Genomic DNA, 12,926 nt, shown 5'->3' on the forward strand with positions numbered 1-12,926 from the left:
TGTTCGAGAGGCCAGAATTTGAGGAACGCAGACATCTTGTGGGATGGTGAGGCTGAAAAAGATTAGAGGTAGGGAGGGGGCGAGGGCCATGAAGTAATTTGTAAACAAGGATGAGAATTTTGAAATCGAGGCGTTGTTTAACCGGGAGCCAATTTAAGTCAGCGAGCACAGGGGGTGATGGGCGAGCGGGACTTGGTGCGAGTTACGACACGGGCTGCCAAGTTTTGGATGACCTCAAGTTTTCGTAGTGTAAAATGTGGGAGGCCAGCCAGGAGTGCGTTGGAGTAGTCAAGTCTAGAGGTAACAAAGGCACGGATGAGGGTTTCAGCGGCAGATGGGCTGAGGCAAGGGGCGGAGGTGGGCGATGTTACGGAGGTGGAAAAAGGCGGTTTGTTATGCCGCGGATATCGACACTGGCTATACTTTCAGGTTGCATGCGAGATAATCTGTTGGAGGGGCTACACAGCAAGACGACCACGTTTTTTTTCTTGCAACGAATCTGTGATACGGCTCGAGTGAAGATGTAGAGCACGCAGACACCGTTTCTTTATCTCTGAACTTCCTTATCTAACTAACCACAAGCACACGGGTTGTGTGTCAATGAGCACGACACCCTGTTTCACAACAGCACCCCTACCAACCAACCGGGGGGCCCAAATCCCCACCGAGGTTTGCAGGTATCGCTTCGTGCTAGATAGAAACCAGCGAAGAAATAAATGCTGCTGTTGTGCAATGACACTGCCTTATCTCTGGTCCTTGAATTCAGTTTGTGATATCTGTGCTACTTAGACAAACCACATTCTATAACTAGTCCGGGTTACCAGATTAACTGTCTCATTACTAAATCTTAAAAAGCACACTTGCAGCTGTGCGCTGGTCAGTACATCGAGCTTTTTATCTTCAATGAACCAACCTGGAAATTAAGGGATAACGAAAAACCAAGGCGATGTTTGTTTTTAAGTTGCAAGTCTTTAATAGCACCAATCTATATTCAGGTTCAGAAGATTTTTTTTTTTTTATATCTGTCCTATTTTCGGCATGGACTTAAATGAGTAACCCCGCCCCCCAAATGCACCATTTTCTCTTCCTTCCTTGACCCACCCCCATTGATCCACTCGCTCTCCTCCACCCCCCCCCCCCACCCACCCATCCCATCTTTCCATTTGCCCTGGAGTGCCAGTCTCCTAGTCCGGCTCAACTTACAGGTGTGGATAGTTGAGGAGTTACAAGAGGTACGTTTGGAGCACATGCTGCTCGGATTTAAGAGACTGCAGGTTCGACTCCTGGCCTCAGTCGACATTCCCAGGATAGTGTCTGCTCATGCTCCCGTGAAGTGCCTCGGGATGTTTCACTACCTTAAAAGGAGGTGTGTAAATATACTTTTAGATTCTGGGAGTCTAGGGGAAATCAAGGGATTATGGGGATCGGGCAGGAAAGTGGAGTGGAGGTCGATGATCAGCCATGATCTTATTGAATGGCGGAGCAGGCTCGAGGGGCCATAGGGCCTACTCCTGCTTCTTCTGTTCTTATAAGTTGTTATTGTCAACACAAGGGACAATTGTAGAGGGGTTCAGAGAGAGACACAGGGACAGCTCGTTGCAATTTAGTCCACAAGTGACACTTGATCCAACGCTACAAAATCCTGCTGGGTCTAGGATAGGATTCCGATGCAGGTCGATTGACTCCTCTGAGGATCGTGCATGTGCTGCTGGCTGCACTCACAATGCAAGTGTGTCTCGGGTGATGGTCTCCTCTCATCTCAACCTGTATTCATCCAACATTGACAATACCTCAGATTCCCGAGGAAACTACTCAGCTCCTCCACACACCCGCCCTCTTCAAAACACACAGACTTGTGCTGTGTTACGGCGAGGTGGGTCAGTATACTTGCAGAGTTGGTGCAAAGTTCAAGGAATCACTGACCATTGCAGCATCAATAAACCAGGCCGGAAGTGTTGCAACGGAAGGAGAGGTTCGAAGGGAAGAACGCATCAGCTGCGAGACTGACAACTTTTTCAGATTCTTCCGACGTTACAGTTTTACACAATAAACGCATTTCCAACCTTCACAAGTTCCAAAGGCAACTTTTTTTTTGTTTAAAAAAAAAAAATCACTCGGCAGTGTTGAAGAGGCGATGTGGGTTAAATAAATCGGCTTTCTGTTTAAGATTTTAAAAAAGGGACTATTTTCTGGTCAAACGTGCAGGTTCTGGTCACCCACATGAAAAGGCCAGCAAACTCTCCGTCCAGGATTCTGCCGCCCAATATCGCAACTCGCACCAAATCCCATTTGCCCAGCAGCCCTGTGCTCGCAAGAAGCCAGAATTGGAGGGGAGCGGAGATCTCAGAGTGGTGTGGGGCTGGAGGAGGTTGGACTGAGAGCCAATGTAGGTCAGCGAGGACGGGGGCGATGGGTGAACGGGACTCGGTACGAGTTAGGACATGGGCAGAGTTTTGGATGAGCTCAAAATCATAAAGAAAGCATATCAGCCATCCCCTCCTAGCTGATATAGTTTGTGCTGAGTTACCCAATATGAAGCCAGGGATCTTTATGGTGTTATGTATGCAACCCTATGTAACCAGCATTCGACCGCCACCAGAGGGCGTATCTGTTGGAGTCCCAACATCCCTTGGGAGCACTGTATATAAGCAGGCCTCCCATGCTGTACCAACACTCGAGTTAGAATAAAGAGACTAAGGTCACACTTACTCACGTCTACAGTACTCAATCACATTACTTTATTAAGGACATAACATATGGTTGTGTATTTACTCAGAATATAACAATCTGGTATAACCACAATACAGCAACAGCCATATGACAAAGGGACAAGAAATGTGCAGCACTGCACGGAACAGATTTTTTTTTTTTTAAAAAGCGATGCCAGAGTTGTAACATCCAACTTGTGTGTGTCAGCACTTCACAAATATGCTGATAGCATGTTGCAACATCAACAAAGCACTTTCTGCAAGTGTCGAAAAGCGATTCAAAGGAGCAGAATGAGAAAATCTTGGAATTCTTCAAACAATTCCTTTGCCCTTCTGAAGATTTGAAATTCTCTTGCGGCACTTGAATTTTTATTTGAAAATTTTTTTTTTGTGGAAAGAAATGGGTTTACTCTCAAATCACGGTGTAGAATTCTTCTCGAGCAGACACTGCTTATGTTTATAGTCTCTAAACCCCATAAACCATTCAACGGAATTATTTCCCGGGCAAATCCGTTATAGACATCAATAATCAGGTTCTAATCCACAGCTCCAGAATAGACATTAGAATCGCGTTTTTAAATATTGATCATCTCTGTACCTTCAGCTCCCTGGACCCCAAGCTCAGAAATTCCCACACTAAACCTCTCTGCCTCTCTCTCTCCTCCTTTAAATCCCTCCTTAAAACCTACCTCTTTGACCCAGCTTTTGGTCAGCTGTCTCTACTATCTCATGTGGCTCAGTAGCAGATTTTTGTCCGATGGCGCTCCTGTGAAACACCATGGGACGTTTTACTATGTTGTTGTAGAATTAATTGGCGATAACCGGCTGAATGGCTGCCTTGTGTGTCGTAACGTTCTACGATAACATTCAACGGAGGCCACTTGTGCATATTGGGCATCATTTCTGTAGCCCACGGGTCATTGATGCGTTTTTTTTAGCCCAAAGATTGGTTGATCTTGGATTGGTTACATCCAGAGGCTCGAAGCCAAACTATATAACCCATAATCGGACATCAATGTTGTCAATTCTATTGCCTGTTCATGTTCATTCATAAACCACAGTGCAAATAATTCAACCAACCTCCCGGAGTTAGATTAGGTGTTAGTCCCCTTGGAATTATCTCCCCTGCTCATATGGACTGCATTTTCTCCTTATTAGAATCCCACAAGACCCCTCTGGGTAGACTTATCCTCATTTTATCAGCCTTCACAAACCAGCTCCTAATGCCATTTCCTCTTTCTACCCTCAAGGTCCATTTTCTCTCATTCAGCTGTGAAACACAAATCTTAAATCTAAGCTCCATCCAGTCCCAATGCACAAAACACTTCTTTAAAAGAAAACAAGTGGCACAGCCTTTGTCGCCCTTGATCTACATTTAAAAAGCAGAGTCATTGCTGAGGAAGGGCCTATACCCAAAACACGCCATCTGTTCTCTCCACAGGTGCTGCCCGATCTAGTCAGTGTTTCCTACGCTACCCGTTTCAGATTACCAGCACCCGCGCTATTTTGCGTTTGGTTCAATAATGGTCCTCTGCGGCCGTTGCTGCCCAGGAAAGTCCCAGAGTGAACTGACCTCAGCCAGAGCTACGCCGGAGGGTTGAAGCCAAGACTTCATGGTGCGGAGGGAATCCAGTCTAGGTTCCTGCTCCTGACCTGCATGCACCACCAGCCGATGTTTTACAGTCAGCTGGTTTTACTCACTTAAGCAGCTAGCTATCGAACGTCTATCTGCGCTAGCACGATTTCAAAACTTCAGCATTTCAATGTCAAATCTCCTTAATAAAAAATCACCAGCACTTCAGTCACAGGGTGGCACCTGTGTGCAAATAGAAAGACTTGCATTTATATAGCGCCTTTCACGACCACCGGACATCTCAAAGCGCTTTACAGCCAATTAATTATTTTTAGAGTGTAGTCACTGTTGTAATGTGGGAAACGCAACAGCGAATTTGTGCACAGCAAGCTCCCACAAACAGCAATGTAATAATGACCAGATAAACTGTTTTTCGTGATGTTGATTGAGGGATAAATATTGGTCAGGACACCAGGGATAACTCCCCTGCCCTTCTTCACAATAGTGCCACGGGATCTTTTACGGCTACCTTTCGGTTTAACATCTCATCCGAAAGACGACACCTCCGACAGTGCAGCACTCCCTCTGCACCGCACAAGATTGTCAGCCTAGATTTATATGCTCAAGTCCCTGGAGTGGGACTTGAACCCACAACCTCTGATTCAGAGGCTCTCTCAGATGGATGTAAAAGATCCCATGGCACTATTTTGAAGAAGAGCAGGGGAGTTCTCCCCAGTGTCCTAGCCAATATTTATCCCTCAATCAACATCACTTTAAAAAAAAATTGTCTGGTCATTATCACCTTGCTGTTTGTGGGAGCTTGCTGTGCACAAATTGACTACTGCGTTTCCCACATTACAATAGTGACTACACTCCAAAATTACTTCATTGGCTGCAAAGTGCAGAGTTGTCTGGAGCTTATGAAAGGCGCTATAGAAATGCAATTCTTTCTTTAAGCAAAGTATAGGGGAGGATGAATATAAGTGGATCACAAAAGTTTTCCCGTTAATTAAGAGAACATTGGAATCAATCTGCTGGCTCAGTCACCACACACGGCTGTAGTATAAAACAATGCTCATTCTTCAATGCCCAACTTTGAAAGTTCGAGGTCTCCGGCAGAAGGAGCCATTATATTTACAGTTCATCTCTCAACAATGGAGCATCTGCCTTTATCAGAGCATCGGCGCTCCATATATTGTACAGCAGACCACAAGGTTATCAGTTGGACTGATAATACGTCTATGCTGCTCAAACACACACAGACAAAGTGGCTCTCACATACAAATGGTACAGTGTGTGCAATAGACGAATGAGAGGTGATCTCATAGAAACAAAAACAATTCTGACAGGATTGGACAAGTTAGATGCAGGAAGAATGTTCCCAATGTTGGGGAAGTCCAGAACCAGGGGTCACAATCTACGGGTAAAGGGTAAGCCATTTAGGACCAAGATGAGGAGAAACTTCTTCACTCAGAATTGTGAACCTGTGGAATTCTCTACCACAGAAAGTTGTTGAGGCCAGTTCATTAGCTATATTCAAAAGGGAGTTAGATGTGGCCCTTACAGCTAAAGGGATCAAGGGATATGGAGAGAAAGTAGAAATGGGGTACTGAAGTTGCATGATCAGCCATGATCAGATTGAATGGTGGTGCAGGCTCGAAGGGCCGAATGGCCTTCTCCTGCACCTATTTTCTAGGTTTCTAAAAGAGATTTCTGTTGCAATCTCTTCAGCATGCTCAGTAGGGGTTGCCAACCCTCCAGGATTGCCCTGGAATCTCCAGGAATTAAAGATTAACCTGCAGGTCACTGCCACGAGCCAACACCTGGCAGAAAAATCATCGGGGCATTTCAAAAAATAGTGTTTCTCCCGCCATTGTGAGAGAACACTTATTAGTTATAAAAATATTGGAAATGGGGGGGGGGGGGGGGGGGGGAAGAAAGCTGTATTATTGACCGTAAGGAACCAGGCCATGGGGTAACAAAGGGAGATTTTAATCCCACTCTCAGCAGAGACCTGGCAGGCGGGCAGTTCAAATCCCCCTGGCTCTCACCTGTCCGAAAGCCGCCATGATCGCAACATCTTCGATTTTAACCTGCTCTCCTGAGCGGGCAGCAAAGACAGGCGCCCGGAGCCAACAGGGTCCTTCTTCACACGGGCATGTCGAGATCCGATGACATCAGCGAGACCCCGACTGTAATTTTAACCCAGGCCCACAGAGAGTCCACCAAGAGTTAAAATCATGGCCAACGAGGTGGTTCGCTTTCCAATTTGTGGGGGAAGGCAGGGCCGACATGAGGATTGAAAGGTCAGGCGGCCAATGATCGAGTGCAGTGGGGGGGGGGGGGTGTCATGTGACAAAACCTTCAGGAACACGCCCAACCAGAGTTGGCAACCCCAACACTCCAACTGGTCATGGAGTCAGACCACAAACAAGCAGAGCCATTGGAATGCAAAAATAATTTATCCAGGAGACAGTTACATCGCCAGCAGAGCCATTGAAGTTCTCGGGCATTAAGTAGTTGGTTAGGATCTGATAGGATGGTGGGTACAGATTCAACAGTAGCCTTCCAAAGGAAATTGGATAAATACTTCGAGAAAAAAATTGCAGGGCTGTGTGGGGAAAGAGCGGGGGGGGGAGTGGGACTAACTGGATTGCTCTTTGAAAGAGCCAGTGCGGACTCGATGGGCCGAATGGCCTCCTTCTGTGCTGTGCTGTTCTAGGATTCTACACACCTCAAAAGTTAACTGGTACGAGGCTTACTTGTCAAACATCTTCCCATTGGTTTCTCTCCCAATCATTGTCTTCCCTTTTTTCCTGAAAGCAGACTGCTGTTGGAGTACAGCTCCACAAGGTGCTGGCCAGCCTCCAGAACCTCACTGCAGTTGCCAACTCTGGTTGAACATATTCCTGGAGGTTTCACCATGACCACCTGCTGCCCAATCCAATCAAGTAGCCTTTCGTCTTCTTTCTCCCCAACCCCCCCCCCCCCCACACCCCCCATCACCAATTCTTATCGCCAATATTTTAACTAATAAATGATAAAGTGCTCAAAGTGACCTCATGATTTTTCTCCCAGGAGTTGCTAGCTGCAGTGTCCGAGATTAATCTTTCATCCCTGGAGACTCCAGAGCAATTTCTGGAGAGTTGGCAACCCCTATACTTCACTCAGAGGAGTTTTTCCCCAGTGTCCTGGCCTATATTTATCCCTCAATCAACATCAAAGACAGATTACATTCCAACAGTGACTGCACTTCAAAAGTTCTTCATTGGCTGTAAAGCACTTGGGACGTCCGGTGGTCGTGGAAATGCTTTCAAACGGGCTTCCTCGCGCGCGAGCCTAACCGGTGGCATACTGGCAGGCTCCCTCATCGTGCGGTGCAACATGGTCGAGCCGTATCCATTCCCAGCCGACAGTGAGACATTCGTGCAGAGATTCCCAACCAGCGATTCTTACACTTTGCCCCCCCCCCACCAACTAAAGGGAATACCACCCTGCTGACCCGAGAGCAGATATCTCGCATCGACCAGGAGTTGACCTTGGGAGTGAATCGAACTCAGGACCACACTGTGGTAAGGGAGATGCATTTACCAATTGAGACATTGCAAGAGCCTGTTTTTGGTGGCCTTGCACCACTTACATTTTAGTTGACTTGTGTTACCTCGGGCGGTGGTTGTTCAGCACATTGGAGGTTGGGATGAATTAACCTCATAGAATCATATAGAATGGTTACAGCACGGAAGGCCAATTGAGCCCGTGCCGGCTCTCTGAATGAGCACTTCAGCCAATCCCTTTCCCCATAGTCCTGCACATTTTTTCCTTCAGATACATATCCAACTCCCTTTTGAAAGCCACGATTGTGTCTGCCTCCACCACCTTCTCAGGCTGTGCATTCCAGATCCTAACCACTCGCTGCGGAAAAAAAGTTTTTCCTCGTGTCGCCTTTGGTTCTTCTGCCAATCACTTTCAATCTGTGTCCTCTAGTTCTCGACCCTTCCACCAATGGGAATAGTTTCTCTATCTACTCTGTCCAAACCCCTCATGATTTTGAACACCTCGATCACTCTCAACCTTCTCTGCTCCAAGGAGAACAACCCCAGCTTCTCCAGTCTATCCACGTAACTGAAGTCCCTCATCCCCGGAACCATTGTGAATATTCTGCAATCCTACAAACATGTTACTTTGGAGAAAGGAAGAACCATCAGCAGAGGTTACAATCCCACCAAATCGATACCCAAGCAGTGGATGACGGAGCTGCTGAACTGAAAACTGAATCACTTCTAGTCGTCGAGAACAAGCTGGTCCTTCTCAACAGGGCGGCGGAACACTCGACGTGCTATGCGAGCAGCAAACAGCACTGACTGAGCCAAAATAAACAGTGAGCAGGAATGTTTCCATTCACAAAACGTGGGGTTAAGATCACTGTGAAAAGATGAAAAAAAGCTCGTACAGCAAGGGAGAAAAGCTGTTGCACATTCACTTCCTCTCATTTTCATCACCACCTCTCATATTTGGGAGAATGCATCATTCTCAAATAAATAGATTTACTATTGTGTCCAGCTTCCTCCTTTCCAGGTAAATCAGAGCAAGTCGTGCCCCAGATCGCAAGCCAATGCCAATTCTGCTCCAATATTTTGCCATGATGATCGCTCCTCTGAAATCTCCTTTGTTGTTCCTCTTCAGCTTCAAGTAATGTCCAGTTGTTCGTCATTCTCAGCTCACCCTCAACAGTGTTGAAAGCAAGACTCGTCACACCGTTTCCTGCTCAACTCCTTCGTCCCCAGAACCTTAAAGTTTAACGCTTTACATCGCTCAGTAGTCCGTTCCTCTTTCAACCTACAGGAACAGGAGGAGGACATTCAGTCCCTCCTGCTTTCTTCACCAATTAGATCATGGCTGATCGGTACCTCAGAGGGTGCAGAGAAGATTTACAAGGATGATAGCAGAAATACGAGGGTATACATATCAGAGAAGGATAACAGGCTGGGTCTCTATTCCCTTGAAAAAAGACCGAGGGATGACTTAAGAGGTCTTTGAAATGATGAAAGGTTTTGATGGAGTGGATACAGAGAGAATGTTTCCACTTGTGGGGAAGAGCATAACCAGAGGCCATCAATATAAGATAGTCACCAAGAAATCCAATAGGGAATTCAGGAGAAACTTCTTTACCCAGAGAGCGGAGAGAATGTGGAACTCACTACCATGGAGTGGTTGAAGCAAATAGTATTTAAGGGGAGGCTGGATAAACATATGAGGGAGAAGGGAATAGAGGGTTATGCTGATAGATTTAGATGAGGAAAGACAGGAGGAGGCTCGAGTGGAGCAAAAACGCCGGTATGGACTGGTTGGGCCGAATGGCCTGTTTCTGTGCCATATATCGTATCTAATCAACCCCATTTACCCACCTCAGCTCCATACCCTTAACCCAACAAAAATCTGTCGCTGTGTCTTGAAAGCTCCAATTGATTTCCCTCCTAAATAGCTGGACTCTTAATTTTATTATGTCCCCTTGTTGTGAGTTTCCCTGCATGGAGAAATGGTTTTTCTGTATATACCCTATAGAATCCTTTAAACACCTCGATCAACTGACATCTCCATCTTCTAAACTCAATAGAAAATTGGTTTAAATTCAAAGCTTGGTGTCACCTAATCAATACACATCGATTGGCCTCCTTGTCTTTCGGACGAGACGTTAAACCGAGGCCCCGGCTGCTCTCAGGTGGATGTAAAAAAATCCCATGGTACTATTTCGAAGAAGAACAAGAGAGTCCTCCCCGATGTCCTGGGCCAATATTTATTCCTCAACCAACATCACTAAAACAGATTATCTGGTCATCACCACATTGCTGTTTGTGGGAGCTTGCTGTGCGCAAATTAGCTGCCGCATTTCCCACATTACAACAGTGACCACACTTCAAAAAAGACTTCATTCGCTGTAAAGCACTTTGGGACATCTGGAGGTTGTGAAAGGCACTATATAAATGCAAGTACTTAAGGAGGTGGCCTTGGAAATAGTGGATGCATTGACAGTCATTTTCCAACATTCCATTGACTCTGGATCAGTTCCTATAGAGTGGAGGGTAGCCAATGTAACCCCACTTTTTAAAAAAAGGAGAGAGAGAGAAAACAGGGAATTATAGACCGGTCAGCCTGACATCGGTAGTGGGTAAAATGATGGAATCAATTATTAAGGATGTCATAGCAGTGCATTTGGAAAGAGGTGACATGATAGGTCCAAGTCAGCATGGATTTGTGAAAGGGAAATCATGCTTGACAAATCTTCTGGAATTTTTTGAGGATGTTTCCAGTAGAGTGGACAAGGGAGAACCAGTTGATGTGGTATATTTGGACTTTCAGAAGGCTTTCGACAAGGTCCCACACAAGAGATTAATGTGCAAAGTTAAAGCACATGGGATTGCTGACATGGATTGAGAACTGGTTGTCAGACAGGAAGCAAAGAGTAGGAGTAAATGGGGACTTTTCAGAATGGCAGGCAGTGACTAGTGGGGTACCGCAAGGTTCTGTGCTGGGGCCCCAGCTGTTTGCACTGTACATTAATGATTTAGATGAGGGGATTAAATGTAGTATCTCCAAATTTGCAGATGACACTAAGTTGGGTGGCAGTGTGAGCTGCGAGGAGGATGCTGTGAGGCTGCAGAGCGACTTGGATAGGTTAGGTGAGTGGGCAAATGCATGGCAGATGAAGTATAATGTGGATAAATGTGAGGTTATCCACTTTGGTGGTAAAAACAGAGAGACAGACTATTATCTGAATGGTGACAGATTAGGAAAAGGGGAGGTGCAAAGAGACCTGGGTGTCATGGTACATCAGTCATTGAAGGTTGGCATGCAGGTACAGCAGGCGGTTAAGAAAGCAAATGGCATGTTGGCCTTCATAGGGAGGTGTTGCTACAGTTGTACAGGGACTTGGTGAGGCCACACCTGGAGTATTGCGTACAGTTTTGCTCTCCTAACCTGAGGAAGGACATTCTTGCTATTGAGGGAGTGCAGCGAAGGTTCACCAGACTGATTCCCGGGATGGCGGGACTGACCTATCAAGAAAGACTGGATCAACTGGGCTTGTATTCACTGGAGTTCAGAAGAATGAGAGGGGACCTCATAGAAACATTTAAAATTCTGACGGGGTTAGACAGGTTCGATGCAGGAAGAATGTTCCCAATGTTGGGGAAGTCCAGAACCAGAGGTCACAGTCTAAGGATAAGGGGTAAGCCATTTAGGACCGAGATGTGGAGGAACTTCTTCACCCAGAGAGTGGTGAACCTGTGGAATTCTCTACCACAGAAAGTTGTTGAGGCCAATTCACTAAATATATTCAAAAAGGAGTTAGATGAGGTCCTTACTACTAGGGGGATCAAGGGGTATGGCGAGAAAGCAGGAATGGGGTTGAATGTTCAGCCATGAACTCATTGAATGGCAGTGCAGGCTAGAAGGGCCGAATGGCCTACTCCTGCACCTATTTTCTATGTTTCTATGTTTCCTACCTATTGCAAGCTTGCTGCTGTGCTACACCAGGAGACCCGAGATATGGCAAGGCACTTTATTAATGCAAATTCTTTCCACTCCCCAATGGGCCTTGGCCAGTTTCTTATTTAAAAAAAACAAAGGGCACTCGGAGACAACATAAATCCTAGGCAACTCCCACCCAGGCCCTGATTAAAGGGTCTGGGGCAAACTCATCTGAATGGGCAGATAGTTATACAGAGGCAAAACACTGTGGGTGCCGGAATCTGAAATAAAAACAGAACATGCTGGAAATCGCAGCAGGTCAGGCAGCAACTGTGGAGAGAGAGACAGAGTTAACATTTCAGGTCGACGACTCTTCGTTTTATGGCCCGATAGTTATGTTTGTTCATGTTCATTACATTATGTATAAGATTCTGAAAACAGGCCTGTATATTCAACAATGAAAGCATATATTCGGTATCAAGGTATTCTGGTTCTGGTAACATTGCAATACTAGATTCCTATACATATATGCACATTTCTCTCAATAACATGTGAAATAAAACAGGCTAGTGCATATTCTGTTCTGTATATAGTGCATTAGTGTATATCAGTACTCCTGTATATAGGTGCATTGGTGTATATCGGTATAAACAAGTGAATCTATCTCGGCCTTTTGGCTAAGATCAAGTGTAGTATCTGTTCTCATCAGTTGGCTAAGATCATGCGTAACTGACCTGACAGGGGAGTAACCATGACCCCCAACGTGGTTCTCCCTGGATCAGGAAGGTGATTCTCCTATGCTTTTTGGAAATAGCTGGTGGGTGGGGTGGCTTGACCGATCCACCTCCACGGAGGTATGTGGGGGGCCTGACCCATCCACCTCCATGGCACGAACCTGGTATTGCAGTACTTCCAGGAACGGTGCAGTGGCTCTAGGCCTTTTGGCTAAGAGCATTGGCGCAGAGTGATCCTTGATGTGTGCAAGGTGACCTCTGGCGTTTGTGATTTGACAAAGAATTGGAAAGATTGGCAACGAATTAAAAAAAAAACACAAGTGAATCTATTTTCCTCAGTCTTGTTTATCCTCCCTTATTGACGATTCTCTTCAGCCTTTTTGGGAGGCCTGATATTTTTTTCTCCCACATTTATTTGGTGGGCCTGGGCACCCGCCTCGGGGT

General features: G+C 46.0%; 1 protein-coding gene and 1 pseudogene across 6 annotated transcripts in view; one reads left to right on the top strand and one right to left on the bottom strand.

Moving 5' to 3' along the window:
• zbtb16a (zinc finger and BTB domain containing 16a) overlaps positions 1-12,926 on the bottom strand; it is a 283,192-nt gene that overhangs the window by 243,111 nt on the left and 27,155 nt on the right. The window lies entirely within an intron of this gene.
• LOC139276512 (U2 spliceosomal RNA) lies at positions 12,406-12,680 on the top strand (annotated as a pseudogene).

Source organism: Pristiophorus japonicus, chromosome 11 (assembly GCF_044704955.1).
Source record: "Pristiophorus japonicus isolate sPriJap1 chromosome 11, sPriJap1.hap1, whole genome shotgun sequence".
NCBI lineage: Eukaryota > Metazoa > Chordata > Chondrichthyes > Pristiophoridae > Pristiophorus > Pristiophorus japonicus.